General features: G+C 46.1%; 1 protein-coding gene across 12 annotated transcripts in view; it reads left to right on the top strand.

Annotated features, from left to right (window-relative positions):
* The window catches only part of LOC124012537 (glutamate receptor ionotropic, kainate 5-like), a 151,509-nt gene that overhangs the window by 42,514 nt on the left and 90,688 nt on the right, over positions 1-18,307 (top strand). For 4 of the 12 annotated variants that reach the window (XM_046326273.1, XM_046326274.1, XM_046326279.1 and 1 more), the window contains exon 1: positions 6,706-7,695. The gene's annotated coding sequence lies outside the window, so the exon portion shown is untranslated. Of the gene's footprint in view, positions 1-202; positions 955-5,808; positions 6,035-6,705; positions 7,696-18,307 lie in introns of those variants that run through there. The other 8 variants (XM_046326282.1, XM_046326283.1, XM_046326281.1 and 5 more) reach the window with 4 other exon arrangements.

Below are 18,307 nucleotides of genomic sequence, written 5' to 3'. Positions count from 1 at the left end.
GAGAGATGGAGAGAGAGAGAGAGAGAAGAGAGAGAGAGAGAGAGAGAGAGAGAGAGAGAGAGAGAGAGAGAGAGAGAGAGAGAGAGATGATTGGACTGGAGAGAGCTGAAGAGGTATGGAGGTACAATGAGAGAGAGAGAGAGAGAGAGAGAGAGAGAGAGAGAGAGAGAGAGAGAGAGAGAGAGAGAGAGAGAGAGAGAGCATAAAGCCCTTGAACTGAATTTAATTGAGAGAGAGCAAGTATCTTGCTGGTAGTGCTGAATGCAGTCCGTTCCTTCGCTAGCCCCACAGGAAATACAGCGAGCCCAATACTGAGGGACAACAGGAAAAGAGGAGTCAAAAAGAACAGGGGAACAGGGGAACAGTTACACAGCTTTCACTCATCTCCAAATGGACTGGTCTTTATGAAGAAAAGGAGCACCACAGAAGCCCAGAGAGGAGGGGGTCGATTCCTGTCATCTTCTTGTGACAGCCTGTGGAGCCGTAACCGGGGTGTCATTGCGACAGCGTTTGCTCTTGCATTTTATTTGAGTGTGCGTATCCGTCTACCTGTCAATAGAGTCTGGAGCTGTGATTGGCTTCATGGAAAGAAAGTGATCTGTCATTCTGTTTGTAAAAGGGGATTTGGACTGGACGGATTTTGGGGAATTCGGGGAATGCTTAAAGGACACAGACCGGATAGGGTCATAGTGTCTCTATTGCGCCTGCAACGCGCAACTCTGCTCTTCTCTCCTCTGCTCCTCTCCTCGGCTTTCTCCCTCGTTTCCCCCCCTTCCCCCTCCTCCCATTCTCTCCTTTCGCTCTCTTTTTCCTGTCGCTGGCACACACACTCGTAATAGCCGTCCGTTTGGCATTTGGCTGAGGGCTCCCTCACTCGCTCTCCGTGGCAGCCGCTAACTGCTGATCTAGCAGGGGCTAACCGTTCGTTCGCCCATGGAAAGGGGACTGAGATGGGTGAGTGTGGGTTTTTCCCTCTCCTCTTTTCTCCCCCTTTTCATCTCCTCCTCCTCCCTCTCTCTCATCCCCGTTCTTATTTCTGTTACATCTTCATCTCGCTGGTCGTTATTTGTCCATTGTTCTCCATCAATCAACCCTCGCCCCCCCCCTTTCCTATATCGACTATGGTCATCCATCAGCCATTTTATCGCCCCCTCTGTCTTTCGCTCCCCTCTTTCCCGTTCCCTCGTTTCTTTCGTCACTCATTCCCGCCATCACCCACCCAGCCACCCATCGAGGGTGCATACAAACTGTATGAACGAGCCTGGATGTCAACCGCCGTTCAACCGGTCAAAAACCGTCACTCACAGCGAACTCCCCACCCCCGGAATTCCTGTTTCTCCACACAATCCCACTCCCCCCCCCAAGTTCCCTCACCCCTACTCAACCTCCATGATTACCCCCAAACCACTAACCACCAGCATCATCTCAGCTCCATAGACTCATATTTTTGGTCAGTGTCTGAAAAGCCATAAGGACTGTAATGGCTGTACGCTAATGCTAACACTAGATGGCACTCGGGGTGACGGGGTCATAATAGCACAAGCTGTGTTCTGTTACTGAGATCACCATCACTCTGTGTGCCTCCGTTGGGTTGCTGCAGCGGGTCTAAACAGCGGGAGGCAGGGTCCTGTTGTCCCGTAGGCTGCAGGCGACGTTCTGGAATAGAACACAGCAATGACAAACCAGTGTCTGTTCAATAACGCTATAGCTACACCTCAGGGGGGGGGATGTGTTGAGTTCTCGTGCACATACACACACTTACGTTCGTTCGCACGCGCGCACACACACACACACACTGTAACATACCAGCACACACTAATGCATTCACACACACACACACACACACACACACACACACACACACACACACACACACACACACACACACACACACACACACACACACACACACACACACACACACACACACACACACACACACACACACACACACACACACACACACACACACACACACACATACGCATCCTGCCACACATTCTTTAACAAGATGCCTACAACCATGATGCAGAAAGGGGTACAGACACACACACCTACTGCTTTGCCATCTGGCTGTACCACAGGTTTCTCCATTCTGAGATGTAAATGGTGCTTTACCGTATGAAGACACAAAGATGACCCTGTGACTAAAACAACGTGAAGCCTAACGAATAATGACACAAATGAGAGAGAACTGTGATTTGCAAACAATGACTCATGGGTTTGGAAACAGAAGTCCTAAATTACATTGAAATATTGGAGATGATATCAGAGCAAACCAGCACTTCTTTTGTCTAGGCCTCAATATATAACCCAGATGATGTAAACAGAGATGCTTAGGGGACATTACTCATTTTTAAAAGGCTTGTGATATTTTTTAAACCTTTATTTAACTCGGCAAGTCAGTTAAGAACAGATTCTTATTTTCAATGATGGCCTAGGAACAGCGGGTTAACGACAGATTTTTACCTTGTCAGCTCGGGGGATCCAATCTTGCAACCTTTCGGTTACCAGTCCAACGCTCTAACCACTAGGCTACCCTGCCACAGTTGAACCTGTATCTTTCCCACTGGAAAGTTGCCCCTAAGCACAGATCCAGGGACAGTTTATGTTTAATCTCTGAGATGTTTACGGTTAGGGCAGAGATAAGGAAAAGCTGATCTGAGATATGCTATTAGGGGCATCCTCCGCCTGTGACCTCTCCATCCAGCTAATTTGCCTGCCATCACCATTCACCGTCACACCACATGAACTCCAAACTCCTACTCACCGTACACACCACACACACACTTTCAGTTCTCACACATTCAAACATCTATCTATCTATCTGTCTCCCAGGAGTTGGAAGCATCCACACAAAGAACTCGCTCACAATAGCTACATGCGAGCTGTTGTGGTCTGCAGATGCCCTTTCGGCTGGAGTGTTGCAGTGATGCCGGGTAGCTCCATTTGCTAAGTGCTAAATCAGACTGTAGTTGCAAGTCGGTAGCTACATGCGGAAACACAAGAGGCCACTTGACCGCCGTCCCCCGCTAAGGCATGCAAGCTGTGCGCGTTTCGGCTCCCGCTGCCACTGATGGCGTTACGTAAAGGGCGCTAGCGTTAGGCAAATGTTAGTCAAAATGTTGGTAGAATGGTCAAATCTCCAATGTCCATCGCTGTGGCTACATCTTCAAACACGCCCCCCCCCTTTAAACAGCCTCTGCATTTGCTGAAATGAACGCCCTTGGTGGTAATGTATATGATATGAACGCGCTGCTAATGTCATGGCAACAGTGAGGAAACATTTAGACAGCGTACGTTTGAAGCAGTGCGGCCTTTTAAGTACAGAGTGTAAATGTTGATGTTACAGGGAAAATACCATAGAGTCCTCCTTGTCTGTGGAAACACTTACTTAGAAGAGCATTCGCTGTATGTACAAAAGTATGTGGACACGCCCTTGATTCGGCTATTTCAGCCACACCCGTTGCTGACGGGTGTTTGAAAATTGAGCACACAGCCCTGCAATCCCCATATAGACAAAGATTGGCCTTACAGAAGAGCTCAGTGACTTTCAACGTGGCACCGTTAAAGAGATTCCACCTTTCCAACCATTTTTTATTTAACTCGGCAAGTCAGTTAAGAACAAATTCTTATTTTCAATGACGGCAGAGGAACAGTGACAGCCTAGGAACCTCGTCTGCTCAGAGGAGTCGATCTTGCAACCTTTCGGTTACTAGGCCAACGCTCTAACCACTAGGCTACCTGCCGCCCTGTCAAGTAGTCAAGCAGGTCAATTAGTCCAATTTCTGCCCTGCTCGAGCTGCCCCCATCAACCGTAAGAGCCGTTATTGTGAAGTGCAAATGTCTAGGAGCAACAATGGCTGAGCTGTGAAGTGGTAGGCCACACAAGCTCACAGAATGGGACCGCAGAGGGCTGAAGCGTGTAGCGGGTAAAAATCGCAAAAAAAAAAAAAGTTGCAACACTCACTTCCAAATTTCAAACTGCCTCTGGAAGCGACGTCAGCACAAGAACTGTTTGTTGAGAGCTTCATGAAATGGGTTTCCATGACTGAGCAGCCGCTCACAAGCCTAAGATCACCATGTGCAATGGCAACCGTCGACTGGGGGGGGGGGCTCACCGCCATTGGACTCTGGAGGAGTGGAAACGCGTTCTCTGGAGTGATGAATCACGCTTCACCATCTGGCAGTCCGACGGACGAATCTGGGTTTGGCGGATGCCAGGAGAACGCTACCTGCCCGAATGCATAGTGCCAACTGTAAAGTTTGGTGGAGGAGGAGTAATGGTCTGGGGCTGTATTTCATGGTTTGGGCTAGGCCCCTTAGTTCCAATGAGGAGAAATCTTAACACTACAACATACAATGACATTCTAGACGATTCTGTGCTTCCAACTTTGTGGCAACAGTTTGGAGAAGGCCCCTTTCCTGTTTCAGCATGACAATGCCCCCGTGCACAATGCAAGGTCCATACCGAAATGGTTTGTCGAGATCCATGTGGATCCATGTGGCCTGCACAGAGCCCTGACCTCAACCCCGTCGAACACCTTTGGGATGAATTGGAACACCGGCTGCGATCCAGGCCTAACCGCCCAACATCAGTGCCCCGACCTCATGAATGCTCTTGTGGTTGAATGGAAGCAAGCCCCTGCAAGTCCCCAGTCACCTGAGCCACGGCGTGTTCACACTGTTACCACCTGGTACACGGTCTCGGACCAGCAGGCTATGAGGATTCTACTACCACTAGACCCATCTGACTGCTGAACAGCTAACTCTAGCTGCCTCCCTGCACAGAACTGCACCTTAGAGACTAGTTTCATCTCAGAGACTATCTGCCCTTTGGAGACTATTTGCACCGACGACCCGCGCATCCAACCCTTACACACAAACCCAGCCACACACACTCAAAAGTCCCACACAGGCATACACAGAGTCAATGCTGCTTTTTCTACAATATTTGTAAAGTACGGTCCATTATGACCGTGTAGTACTATGCATTCTACGTCTCATATTGCTCCTATTGCTTGTTGTTCTTGTCTTGCTCTTGATATTATTGTTATTGACTAATGTGCTGCGTTGTTGAGGGAGTGAGCCCAAAAGCGCTTCGATGCACCCTTTATACCTGCTGTAAACTGCATGAGACCTATAATGTTATACTAACATTCATTCCCGAGTTGAACAAATAGTGTTGTTTACCTCGAAAACAAAGTATGATTGAAGTCAGTGGAATCACACATTTCAAATTGGATGAACAATGATAGTTTGCATAACTACAAAGGTGGCTGTGCCTGCTATACATTTCTTATGAAATTGATGTTGTAATTGAACACTGACAAATAAATAGAATAAGTCACATAAAATGCTGCCTTTTTACAGTGCATTTTCTGGGAGATGGTGAATAATGACTGGGTATCCAATACAGTATGATGTTGAAATGCTGAAATGCACTCTTTCTCTCTCTGTCTCTCTCTCTGCCTCTCTCTCTGTCTCTCTCTCTGTCTCTCTCTCTGCCTCTCTCTCTGTCTCTCTATCTGTCTCTCTCTCTGTCTCTCTCTCTGTCTCTCTCTCTGTCTCTCTCTCTGCCTCTCTCTCTGTCTCTCTCTCTGCCTCTCTCTCTGTCTCTCTCTCTGTCTCTCTCTCTGTCTCTCTCTCTGTCTCTCTCTCTGCCTCTCTCTCTGCCTCTCTCTCTGTCTCTCTCTCTGTCTCTCTCTCTGCCTCTCTCTCTGTCTCTCTCTCTGTCTCTCTCTCTGTCTCTCTCTCTGCCTCTCTCTCTGTCTCTCTCTCTTGCTCTTTTTCTCTCTTTCACTACAGATCTCGAATCACTCCTGGAGACGTTTTCACCTGGCGTCCATTTCCTGCCCTGACAAGGACCACACTTCCCTCCATGGGGCCACTCTTCTGCGTGATCACCTCTAGAGTACCCCTTCACACCTAAAGACTTTGCATCAAGCTTGCTTCCTTTCGGTGGTGCCATGGCAACCCGTTCCGTTCACAGCCTCAGTGTTTTGCTGCCACGTTGAGTGACGAGCGGATTTGGGTAATTTTTTTATGTATGATGACAAGTGGATGTGAGAACTAAAAGACAGGAAAACCATTGGTACCCGTGAATTTCCTGCCAAGATGTCTCACACGAGGTGATGCGGCTGTCGTGTAGGAAGTACAGTCATGTATTGGATTCCCGAAAATCCTTTAGTTCCAGATAATCTCGTTTCAACATAAACACTCTTTGTATCCTTCTGTGATCTACAAAGCAGTGGATTCACTCTCACAACCCAGAACTGAGCGATCGTTTGAAATTGCAACCAGGTTATTATCTGCCCATCTCTTCTCTCATATTTCCCATAATTTCACGTCTGCTTTTGAGTAGCCTAATTATGTTTGGCTTACTCTAAGAGATTGTGTGGAAATCTTCCGGCCCTCCCGGTGAGAAGTACACCTGAAACAAACAAATTACAACTACAACAAGAAGGTGTAGATAAGGAAGAGAGAGGTAAAAAGAGAGAGATTAACCAAGAGAAGCGTGTCGAGTGGGGGAACAGGTGTAGAGTATCTAAAAGGGAAAAGTGAGAGAGAGGGAGGCTGAGAGTCAGGCTGACATTTTCAGAAGCCCGGTTATAGAGGAGAGGGGAGAGAAAGGAGAGAATCCGTAGGGATGGTTGGGCAGGGGGATGGATAGAGTGGGGGGGGGGGGTTCTGGGTAAGGTTCAGGGGGCCATTTCTGTCAGATAGTGGGGTAACGGTGGGATCCCAACCTTTAGACTGACACCCACCCAGTGTCATTGGCATTCTCTGCACTGCCTTCCTCGCTATTCGTCAGGCGAAGGGGAGAGTGTAAGAGAACAAAAAGAGAGAGGGGGGGGGAGAGAAAGAGAGAGAGCAAAAACGAGTGCTTCTGAATGATTGTACTGTCGCCACAACCGGGGACAATTAAGAGAATTGCATTATATGTCTTAATCTTGCCAGTCAAGTGGGTGAGATATAGACAGAGAGAGGAAGAGAGAGGGAACCCGAAAGAGAGAGGGGTACAGGTGCCACAGACACATGTCATTATTGCCTTCCTCTTTAATTTAGTTTTTTCTTTTCATCTCAGAACGAGATCCCTTTTGAGGACTGTTCGCTCCGTTCGCCGCAAGGGAAGGCGGGAGAATGAAAGAGTTATTTTTTTCCAATTGAAACAGAACGTTCTTTTTCCTCCCGGCTCTTTGATTTGTTAACAGCACACACTCGCTCACTCTGCCTTCTGTTCATCGCTCCACCAGGGCAGAAAGCTAGATACTTCACCTTCACCTCCGTCTATATCCCCTTTTTCACTGCTGTTGGGTATTTTTCACTCCTTTAGAAAATGCATCCTTTTGCACCCTGAGGGAATCATTTCCTATTAAAGAACAAACCCAGGGGTTGGACATTACTCCTATATAGGTTTCCCCCGTAATACACCGTATCACCATATCAAAAAGAATAGACTACTTGGTGAAAAGAAACAGAAAACCCTCCCAAAGCCCAGAGACCCAGTCCCTCACGACACCCCCCAACTCCTTTTTCTTCCTCCCTCCCTCCGCCTTCCCCTCCTCTCGGATCTTACTCCTCTCGCTCCATTCCTTTTATCCTCGGGGGCATCCCACTCCCCGCCGGGACTAAGCCGGCTTGCATCCGCGGGAATCTTTTGATATCGGCTCCTGGTGTCGTCTGATTCATTCCGTGAGTATACCTCTCTTTCCTCTCGCTCTCCCCTCTCAGTTGGTGTGTGAGTGCGCCATTGTGTGTCTACTCTACAGGTACCTTGCCTCCTGTTAAGGCGTCTCTCCCTTCGTTTGATTATAGTGGCGCGCTTGTAGTAATGCTCTCTAGTAAAGGGTAGACCGGTTTAGTCGGTGTGTGTGTGTTTTTGTGTGTTTTTGTGTATGTTTTTTATTTTTTATTTCACCTTTATTTAACCAGGTAGGCAAGTTGAGAACAAGTTCTCATTTACAATTGCGACCTGAGTGTGTGAGATGTATTTACACGTGAGGAAGGCAGTAGTGTTGATGATGAATGATGCACCTGAGGTACTTTGTGCATGATTGTAGATAATTATAAACTTGATGGTTTGAGCCCTGAATGCTGATTGGCTGAATGCTGTGGTATATCAGACCGTATACCACAGGTATGACAAAACTTATTACTGCTCTAATTAGGTTGGTAACCAGTTTCTAATAGCAATAAGGCAACTCGGGGGTTTGTGATAAATGGCCAATATACCACGGCTAAGGACTGTGTCCTAGCACTCTGCGTTGAGTCATGCTTTAAGAAGAGCCCTTAGCTGTGGTATATTGGCCATATACCACACCCCTTTGGGCCTTATTGCTTAATTATACAGGTATGCTTGTGTCTTCTCTGCAATGTGCTTGTGTTAATTATGTGTGTGTTCGGTTTTTCCTTTTATATGTGTTTGATGGAATGTGTTGATTTACAAGCTTTCATTCTGCACTCCCCCAAAATATTTTGGCTGCCCTTAAGTTTTGCTCTATCATATTTTGTGAACATTACACAATCAATTCATGTTTTCTGGCGGAATGTAATCGTGCCTTTTAGAATTTACTTAACTCGGTGGGACTTGATGTGCACCAGATTCATTCATGTAGAAATTAACTGATCAAATTTCGTTTGGTCACAGAGTTTTTTCTTTTTTGGGGGACAGAGCTCATTAGACTAATACCCAGCATGCTTTGCATTCATACATTTGTACATTTACATTTTGGTCATTAAGCAGACACTTTTATCGAGAGTGACTTCAGTCAGTGCATTCAACCAAGTTAGATAAACAATCACATGTACAAAGTAAAACGTTTATGTAACCATTACTGAGAATGTTGTTGTAGTTAAAGCGATACTTCGGGATTTTGCATGCTTAGCAAAAAGCCATAATTTCCTAACTTCCTTCACTGGACACAGAGACATAAAAATGGTTTGCACGAGATAATCTGACTCTTGGGAAGTAGATAAATGGAATTGCCAAGATCCTGAAGTATCCCTTTAAACTGGTGTATTGGTTGATACACTGTACCGTCAACCCTGTTGGTTTAGGAGCTGGTAGAAAAGCTCATGGTTGAGCAAGAAGCAGATGGGAATGCCAAACTCCCTACTTAAATCTTTGTTTGTTGTTGATTTAAAAAAAAGTTAATAAATGTTTTTTTAATTTAGCAATTAGGATGAATGCAACTCAGAGCTAAAACTGACACAATTGTTTCATTTGGGAGGTACTTCTAATTAGGTCAACACGATTGCCTGAATAGATTTTGTCAATCTGAGGTAATCATTTCTAATTATTATCTCTTAATTCCATAGTGTTTCAATAACACAATGACATTAAGTAGATCTGTGTCAATCATTTCATGTAAAAAATAACCTGTTTCCATTAGGTGTAACTACTTTCCAAAATCGAATTGTGTGTGTGTGTGTGTATCAGGATTGGGCTCATTTCGAATTAATGGCAGTCAATTCGGGAAGTGATTTGAATTTAAAATTCAGAAAATTCAAAACATTTGAAACAACTACTTTTCACTTTATTGAGAAGTTGTTGAAAATAAATGCCCCTTTTTTTGGGTTTATTGAATTGTCATTTTTGTTTACCTCCTGAATTGACTGCCTTCAATTCGAGTAGATCCAAACCCTGGTGTGTATGTGGCTTTTGATGTACTCTGTGTGCCAAAGCAAAGCCTACACTTTACATGATGTGTACTAAGTGTTTACCACTTCCCCAGGCTACTATAGAAAAACATCTTATCATACAGAGTGTGCATAACATCCAAATGTAAAAAAAAATATGACATGCTAAATAGTCTACGTGGCAGCAGAACTATACTCATACCATACATTGTATTAACCCTGGGATAGTAATTGATGGGCCCACAGAATGTAATTCCACCACATCCAAGGCCTATAGATAGATGGACAATCTGCACCGACTGCATTTCCGAGAAGCACCAAGGACGCTATTTCTGCCAATAAGTAACCGTGGGATATGTTATGATTAAGATCATTTTTCTTTGTGCTCTTTCAGTCCAACTCCACTGACACCTCTTAGGTCTGCAGTGCTCTGTATATTGTAGAGTGCTAAGACCTCCTCTATCACTGTCCAGGCCACACACTGGGCCTTGTCGATAATTTGAAAGCTATATTGATATTCTGCTTGAACTAGATGGAGGAAAATCACTCCCTTTTACAGTTAATCACTTAGATGGAAATGGCCTCCTTTTTCAACCCAGACAAAACTCTTACCCGGAAAAGTCAGGGAGTTTGTGCTATAGCTTGAGAATTGAATAACAATTGTCAATCTATTATCCATTATTCTGGTCAGTCATCAGTCATCAGAAATCAAATGGCTTTATGTTGATTAATAACAGCTGCATGAGCTTGGACACGTAATCATTCAGATATGGTGATTCATGTTAGCGATCAGATTGTTTTGTTAATTGGTGAGGATTTCTGTCAGTCACACAGAACACCACTCTATGTTGATTCATTCATAACGATACATGTCCGATCTATCTGGATTCATCTACCCAAATGCATGTGAAAATGAAGGACGACCCACAATGCAGCCTACACGTCCAACGTTATACAACACGTCTGTGTTTCCAACTGATAAGCAGTGGGTATATAAGTCAAGTATGTATATGAACGATATTTAAATTCCAAATTATCATTTGAATGGGCATCAATGATGTTGTCCTCCAAAAACAATTGAATTGAAGTCCTCTATTCTTCTCAACCTTGGCAACACGTTCTATGTACCAGCTCACAGGAGACAAAGGGGTCCACATTCGCAGCCAGATAGAAATACACATCACAGACACTCCCGCGAGGGCGCTGAGAGCCGATATCAGTCATAGTAAGTAAGATAGTAGGTTATATGATTAGTTAGAGTGATTATATGCCTGGTGGCCTTACATCAGCTGATGAGCACCTTGGCTTGGAGTGTAGTGTGTGCAGCACTGAACTCATGTCTCTGAGCTGAGCTGCTTAGTCAATGCCGCTCGCTGGAGCGGGGCGCTGCTTCTACTGTGGCACGTTGCTGGCTTGTCAGGCTCTGCAGCCACACAGCTCAGCACATGCTGCACACACTGCCACTAGAAACACACACACGCACAGATGCACACACACACACACACACACACACACACACACACACACACACACACACACACACACACACACACACACACACACACACACACACACACACACACACACACACACACACACACACACACACACACACACACACGCGAAGAAGCACTGTCCAGCTGTATGGAAGGCGGAGGACTTTGGGTCAAAGCATGTCCTCGTGGGACAGCCTCAGCTGGGTTTTGTCGCCATGCTATTGGTGGATCGGATCGTGCCATTTTGTTTAGCAATTTGTCACATAGTTGATGTCGGCAGTAAAGGACGTCCCAGTCGGCCAGTGGCAGAAGTGACAAATATAGAGTTCTCGAGCTTCCTATGTGCTGGGATGTCAGCATTGCAGTCAAATCGAGAGAGTGGGGACTAAAAACGCATTCCCATGGTGTCCTCTTCTATTGCTGCGGAGTCCATCTTTGTTGACCCCTTTGGAATTTTGAAATCCTCCTGACCTGTCTTACAGACAATGAGGTAGAACTACCTTTTTCATGGAATAATTTATGCATCAAAGATCATCCTTTGGCATTTTCTTCAGAATGGGCTAGCGACAAAAAAGTTTAAAGGCCCAATGCAGCCGTTTTTCTCTCAATATCAAATCATTTCTGGGATAATAAATTAAGCACTTTACTGTGATTTCTCAAGCAAGACTTTTGCTTGGACTGTCTGGGAGTGGTCTGAGTGGGGAGGGTAAAATTGAAAACGAGCTGTTATTGGCAGACAGGTTTGGAACTCTCTTGGTCTATCAACTTATTCATCGCCTAGTGATGTCACCAGGCAGGCCAAAACTCCACCCCACCCAAAACAGGGTGAATTTTCAGGCGGTCTTTTCAAACCGCTCTTACACTAAAAGGGCATTATCATCATTTTTACAATTTCAAAGTATTATTCCAACCTCATAGTGTGGAAATATATGTAAAACACAGGAAATCACATTTTTGTCTGCACTGGGCCTTTAAGAGATGGATTCGAAAAGACTACAATGAGTCTTTTCACAGTAAGGGGTGTAAATGTGTATTCAAATGAGTCATTCCTCATATTTAAATGGTATTACCCAGAGCAAATTGACAATAAACCAGCGTATTCATATTTTGAGATGTGCAGCTTTGTCAAGGACTTTGTTTGGGAAGGTTGCGGTTCAGTCAGTGCCTGGTTATGTGGTTGATTATTGTTGAAAAGATTGCTGATCTGCAATTGTCACATCTTTGTGTAAAATATCCAGATTTGTCTTAGTTTACCTGCGTGTTGGGTGCTGTAGAGTGGAATGAATCAATCAAAAGGATTGGTAGAATAAAGAAACCACATTTGAAATAGAACAGTTGTCATAGTTACCTTTGTAGGTATAGAAAAATGTCAAGCTTTATTAGGGAATCATACAAAAAAACAGTCTCAATGTGGTAGCAAGGCCATTACTTAGTAAACAGCTCTAACATTCACTGACAAGGGACATTTCACCCACAAGGTATAATGGCTAACCAGCTAGTTAATGACATCAGTGTTCACCATCAAACAGATGTTCGTTCGTCCACTACCTCTGTTCTACTGACAAGGTCTCTACTAACTAAGAAGGGTTGCCGTTTGGCGGCTACAGACCGTTTCAGTAATGACATCGCCACCCGGTAATGTGGTAGCTTCTGGACATCAGATGACAGTTACTAACCTCAATTTCGACTTCAAATAAGACTTGAACTCCGACTCAGCTGTTCCACTGTTCATACCGGACCCTATTCCTTTATTCCATGGGCTACTAAAACGCTGCATGCATAGAGACGGGAGACGAGATGTAGTCCTGGTGAAATTGAGGCGAAGAGGAAACCGAACGGCGCTCCTATCTGTTTTATATGCAAATGTCCAGTCACTCGAGAATAAGATGGATGAGCTTCGTTTCGAGAGTCTCGTATCAGAAAGACTTTAAGAGCTGCAATATTATAGGTCTTACTGAAACGTGGCCTGAGGATGGCACTATGCACGTGGTACTCGGTGGATTGTTCATGCAGCTTCAGGATCATACAGCGGCTTCGGGGAAGTCAAAAAGGAGGGGGAGTGTGTTTTTTCATAAATAACTACTGGTGGGCTGCTTCAAGTATGAAGGGAATCTCGAGCTTTTGCTCATCTGATATAGAATGGTAGGTTGTAGACACTTATCTATCAAGAGAGTTCCCATCCGCAATTATCACAGCTGTCTACAAGCCAACACAACTATGGACGCTAAAACTCTAGACCTCTTTTAATCTACCGAAAGAAACGCTTACTAGGTCTTCCTTCGCCCCTTATTTGGCAAATCTGACCATGACTCCATTCTCCCGCTTCCTGTTTACACGCAAAAGCTCAAACAGGAAGTACCAGTAATGCACTCAATACGGAAACGGTTGGATTAAGCAGAAGCGAGGCTACAAGACTATTTTGGTGGTACTGTACAGACTGGGCTATGTTCCAGGATTCATCCGATAGCATTGACCACAACAGTCATAGGCTTCATCAATAAGTGCATTGGCAATGTAATCCCCACAGTGACTATAAGAATGTATCCAAAGCATTACAGGCAATATCCTCCCTGGGCTAAAGGCTAGAGTTACCTTTTCCAAGGAACGGGACACGGACATGGATGCATACAAAAAAGCCTGCTACAACCTCCGTGACATCAAACATGCAAGAGGACAATATCATCTCAGACACCCTAGACCCACTCCAATTCGCATACGGTCTCCACAGATGACACAATCTCAATTGTACTTCACACTGCTCTCTCCCACCTGGACACGAGGGCAAATAATTATGTGAGAATTCTGTTCATAGACTACACCTCAGTGTTAAAAACACCATAGTCTCCAAGCTCATCGCCAAGCTAAGGACCCTGGGACAGAAATTCTGGACTTCCTGATGAGCCAGCCCGATGTGGTGAGGGTAGGCAACAACACCTCCACCATGCTGACTCTCAAAACGGGAGACCTTCAGGGGTGTGTGCTTAGTCCACTCTTGTATTCCCTGTTCACCCACGACTGCGTGGCCACTTATGACTCCAAAACCATCATCAAGTTGTCTGACAACACGACGGTATACGGCGATGAGTCAGCCTACAGGGATGTCTGAGACTTAGCAGTTTGGTGCCTAGAACAACAACCTCCTCCTAAATCAGTAAAACCAAGAAGCTAATTGTGGATTATAGGAGAAAGAGGGGAGAGCACACCCCATACACACTGACGTGGCTATTGTGGACTGGGTCGAGAGCTTCAGGTTCCTTGGCATCCACGCACACCTGCACAGTCATGGAAAGGGCACGGCAGTGCCTCGTCCCCCTCAGGAGGCGGAAAAGAGTTGGCATGTGCCCTCGTATCCTCAAAATGTTTTACAGCGGAACCATTTAGAGCATCTTGATGGGCTGCATCCCCACTCGGTATGGCAAATGCACCGCCCATGCCTGCAAAGCGCTACAGAGGGTGGTGCGAACAGCCCAGTGCATCATTGGGGCTGAGCTCTCTGCCATCCAGGATCTCTATATCAGGTGGTGTCAGAAGAAGGCATGAAAATGTGTTAAAGACTCCAGCCACCAAAGCCATAGACTGTTCACCAACAGGCTCCGAGACAGCTTCTACCCCCAAGCAATAAGACTGCTAAATAGTCTGCTAAATAGTAAAGGAATGGTACCTGAACTATCTGACCTGACGCTATCTTGCACTGATCCTATGCACACTCACTAGACTAAATATACACACTCACACACGCTACATTGACACCCACACAAAACCCACACACACATTCACATACACTACACATGCACACACACACACACACACACACACACACACAATCATACACACACACACTTTTACACTCATCATTTGCTGCTGCTACTCTGTTCTTTAATTTACTCATATTATTATTATCTATCTTGGTGCCTAGTTACTTTACCCTGCCTTCGTGTACATATCTACCTCAAATACCTCGTGCCTCTGCACATTGATCTGGTACTGGTACTGTAATTAGCTCCATTCTTGTGTGTTTTATTTTATTCTTACGGTAAAGTCAACACCCGTTTTATTCGGCGCTTGTGACTCAAACATTCAAAAGGCACTCGCAGGTCTGAGCTATCCTGCTCCGCCCACATCCGTGCAACGCATTGACTGGGGTTGGAGACGAGGGGAAAATAAACGTGTTGCCAAATATAGCCATGTGCATTTCACAAGTATTCTAATCAAATGTGTTCATAAAACGGATTAAAAACACGTCCGTAAACCCACGATGAGGACATCGACCGATCGAGTAAGTTTCCATAAATCATTGGGTACAGTTGCAAGAAAAAAATGTCAGATCGGCTGAAGTGGTGGCAAATCGGTACATGTGACAAATAAAATAGGATTTGATTGGATTAGCTCTTTGCCTTTGTTATCGGTCAGCTGGAAGGGCCTTGGACTCTTCAATTACGAACAGATTTCCCAAGGCTCTGCCAGGCCGTCCCACACTCATCATTACTGGCCTTGGGAAGGCATTCATCTCTATGGGCTGAAAGTACGGGAGAAAAAAATCAATGGCCATCTCCCAATAGATTTAATGACTCATTTTGCTTGCCGGCTTTACTTTAGGACCACTGGTTGGTGAAGGTAACAGACAGGCTTCTCCCACCATATTGTGCTCAAGTATGAGGCACTGTGAGACCTGAGTTCATGAAAGAACATGAGGAGTAAAGAGAGCTGTTTTAAACTATTGGAGCACAGCCAATGCTTTTGGGCTAAAGTATTTTTGTCCGGCATACTTGTCCAGCCTGTCATGCAGGTGAATGAGGACCCAAAAGCGACTTGGCGAAAACAGAGTATTTAATCCAGAATAAACTTTACAAAACAAAAAGCATAATACTACACGTAAAGACGAGAACAGACTGGAGACTTGATCGAGAACTGCAGGTTGCCTCGGGAAGGCACTTGAACCTAGCAGACTCAGACACCTGCTCACCACGCAGCATCTGAGGGAAACACGACACGACAGGGCAAAACATAGACACAGCACGGTGAATTATTGATGAGGATCCGACAGGGCAGGTACGGGAAACAAGGAGAGAAATAGGGACTCTAATCAGGGAAAAGGATCGGGAACAGGTGTGGGAAGACTAAATGATGATTAGGGGAATAGGAACAGCTGGGAGCAGGAACGGAACGATAGAGAGAAGAGAGAGCGAGAGAGTGAGAGAGGGAGGGGGAGAGAGAGGGATAGAAAGAGGGAAAGAACCTAATAAGACCAGCAGAGGGAAACGAATAGAATGGGAAGCACAGGGACAAGACATGATAATTAATGACAAAACATGACAGTACCCCCCCACTCACCGAGCGCCTCCTGGCGCACTCGAGGAGGAATCCTGGCGGCAACGGAGGAAATCATCAATGAGTGAACGGTCCAGCACGTCCCGAGACGGAACCCAACTCCTCTCCTTAGGACCGTAACCCTCCCAATCCACTAAGTATTGGTGACCCCGTCCCCGAGAACGCATGTCCATGATCTTATGTACCTTGTAAATAGGTGCGCTCTCGACAAGGACGGGAGGGGGAGGGAAGACGAACGGGGGTGCGAAGAAAGGGCTTAACACAGGAGACATGGAAGACAGGATGGACGCGACGAAGATGTCGCGGAAGAAGCAGTCGCACAGCGACAGGATTGACGACCTGGGAGACACGGAACGGACCAATGAACCGCGGAGTCAACTTACGAGAAGCTGTCGTAAGAGGAAGGTTGCGAGTGGAAAGCCACACTCTCTGGCCGCAACAATACCTTGGACTCTTAATCCTGCGTTTATTGGCGGCTCTCACAGTCTTCCCCGCAGACAAAGGCAGACCGGTAATGAAGTCTAGGGCGATGTGAGACCATGGTCGAGAAGGAATGGGGAGCGGTCTGAGACGACCGGCAGGAGGAGAGTTACCCGACTTAGTCTGCGCGCAGTCCGAACAAGCAGCCACGAAACGGCGCGTGTCACGCTCCTGAGTCGGCCACCAAAAGCGCTGGCGAATAGACGCAAGAGTGCCTCGAACACCGGGATGACCAGCTAACTTGGCAGAGTGAGCCCACTGAAGAACAGCCAGACGAGTGGAAACAGGAACGAAAAGGAGGTTACTAGGACAAGCGCGCGGCGACGCAGTGTGCGTGAGTGCTTGCTTAACCTGTCTTTCAATTCCCCAGACTGTCAACCCGACAACACGCCCATAAGGAAGAATCCCCTCGGGATCAGTAGAAGCCACAGAAGAACTAAACAGACGGGATAAGGCATCAGGCTTGGTGTTCTTGCTACCCGGACGGTAAGAAATCACAAACTCGAAACGAGCGAAAAACAACGCCCAACGAGCTTGACGGGCATTAAGTCGTTTGGCAGAACGGATGTACTCAAGGTTCTTATGGTCTGTCCAAACGACAAAAGGAACGGTCGCCCCCTCCAACCACTGTCGCCATTCGCCTAGGGCTAAGCGGATGGCGAGCAGTTCACGGTTACCCACATCATAGTTGCGCTCAGATGGCGACAGGCGATGAGAAAAATAAGCGCAAGGATGAACCTTATCGTCAGACTGGAAGCGCTGGGATAGAATGGCTCCCACGCCTACCTCTGAAGCGTCAACCTCGACAATGAATTGTCTAGTGACGTCAGGAGTAACGAGGATAGGAGCGGACGTAAAACGTTCTTTTAGAAGATCAAAAGCTCCCTGGGCGGAACCGGACCACTTAAAACACGTCTTGACAGAAGTAAGAGCTGTGAGAGGGGCAGCAACTTGACCGAAATTACGAATGAAACGCCGATAGAAATTAGCAAAACCTAAAAAGCGCTGCAACTCGACACGTGACCTTGGAACGGGCCAATCACTGACAGCTTGGACCTTAGCGGAATCCATCTGAATGCCTTCAGCGGAAATAACGGAACCGAGAAAAGTAACGGAGGAGACATGAAAAGAGCACTTCTCAGCCTTTACGTAGAGACAATTCTCGAAAAGGCGCTGTTGAACACGTCGAACGTGCTGAACATGAATCTCGAGTGACGGTGAAAAAATCAGGATATCGTCAAGATAGACAAAAACAAAGATGTTCAGCATGTCTCTCAGAACATCATTAACTAATGCCTGAAAAACAGCTGGCGCATTGGCGAGACCAAACGGCAGAACCCGGTACTCAAAATGCCCTAACG

Source organism: Oncorhynchus gorbuscha, linkage group LG24, assembly GCF_021184085.1.
Source record: "Oncorhynchus gorbuscha isolate QuinsamMale2020 ecotype Even-year linkage group LG24, OgorEven_v1.0, whole genome shotgun sequence".
NCBI lineage: Eukaryota > Metazoa > Chordata > Actinopteri > Salmoniformes > Salmonidae > Oncorhynchus > Oncorhynchus gorbuscha.
The sequence above is the reverse complement of the archived record's forward strand: the minus strand, read 5'-3'. Positions and strand labels throughout refer to the sequence as shown.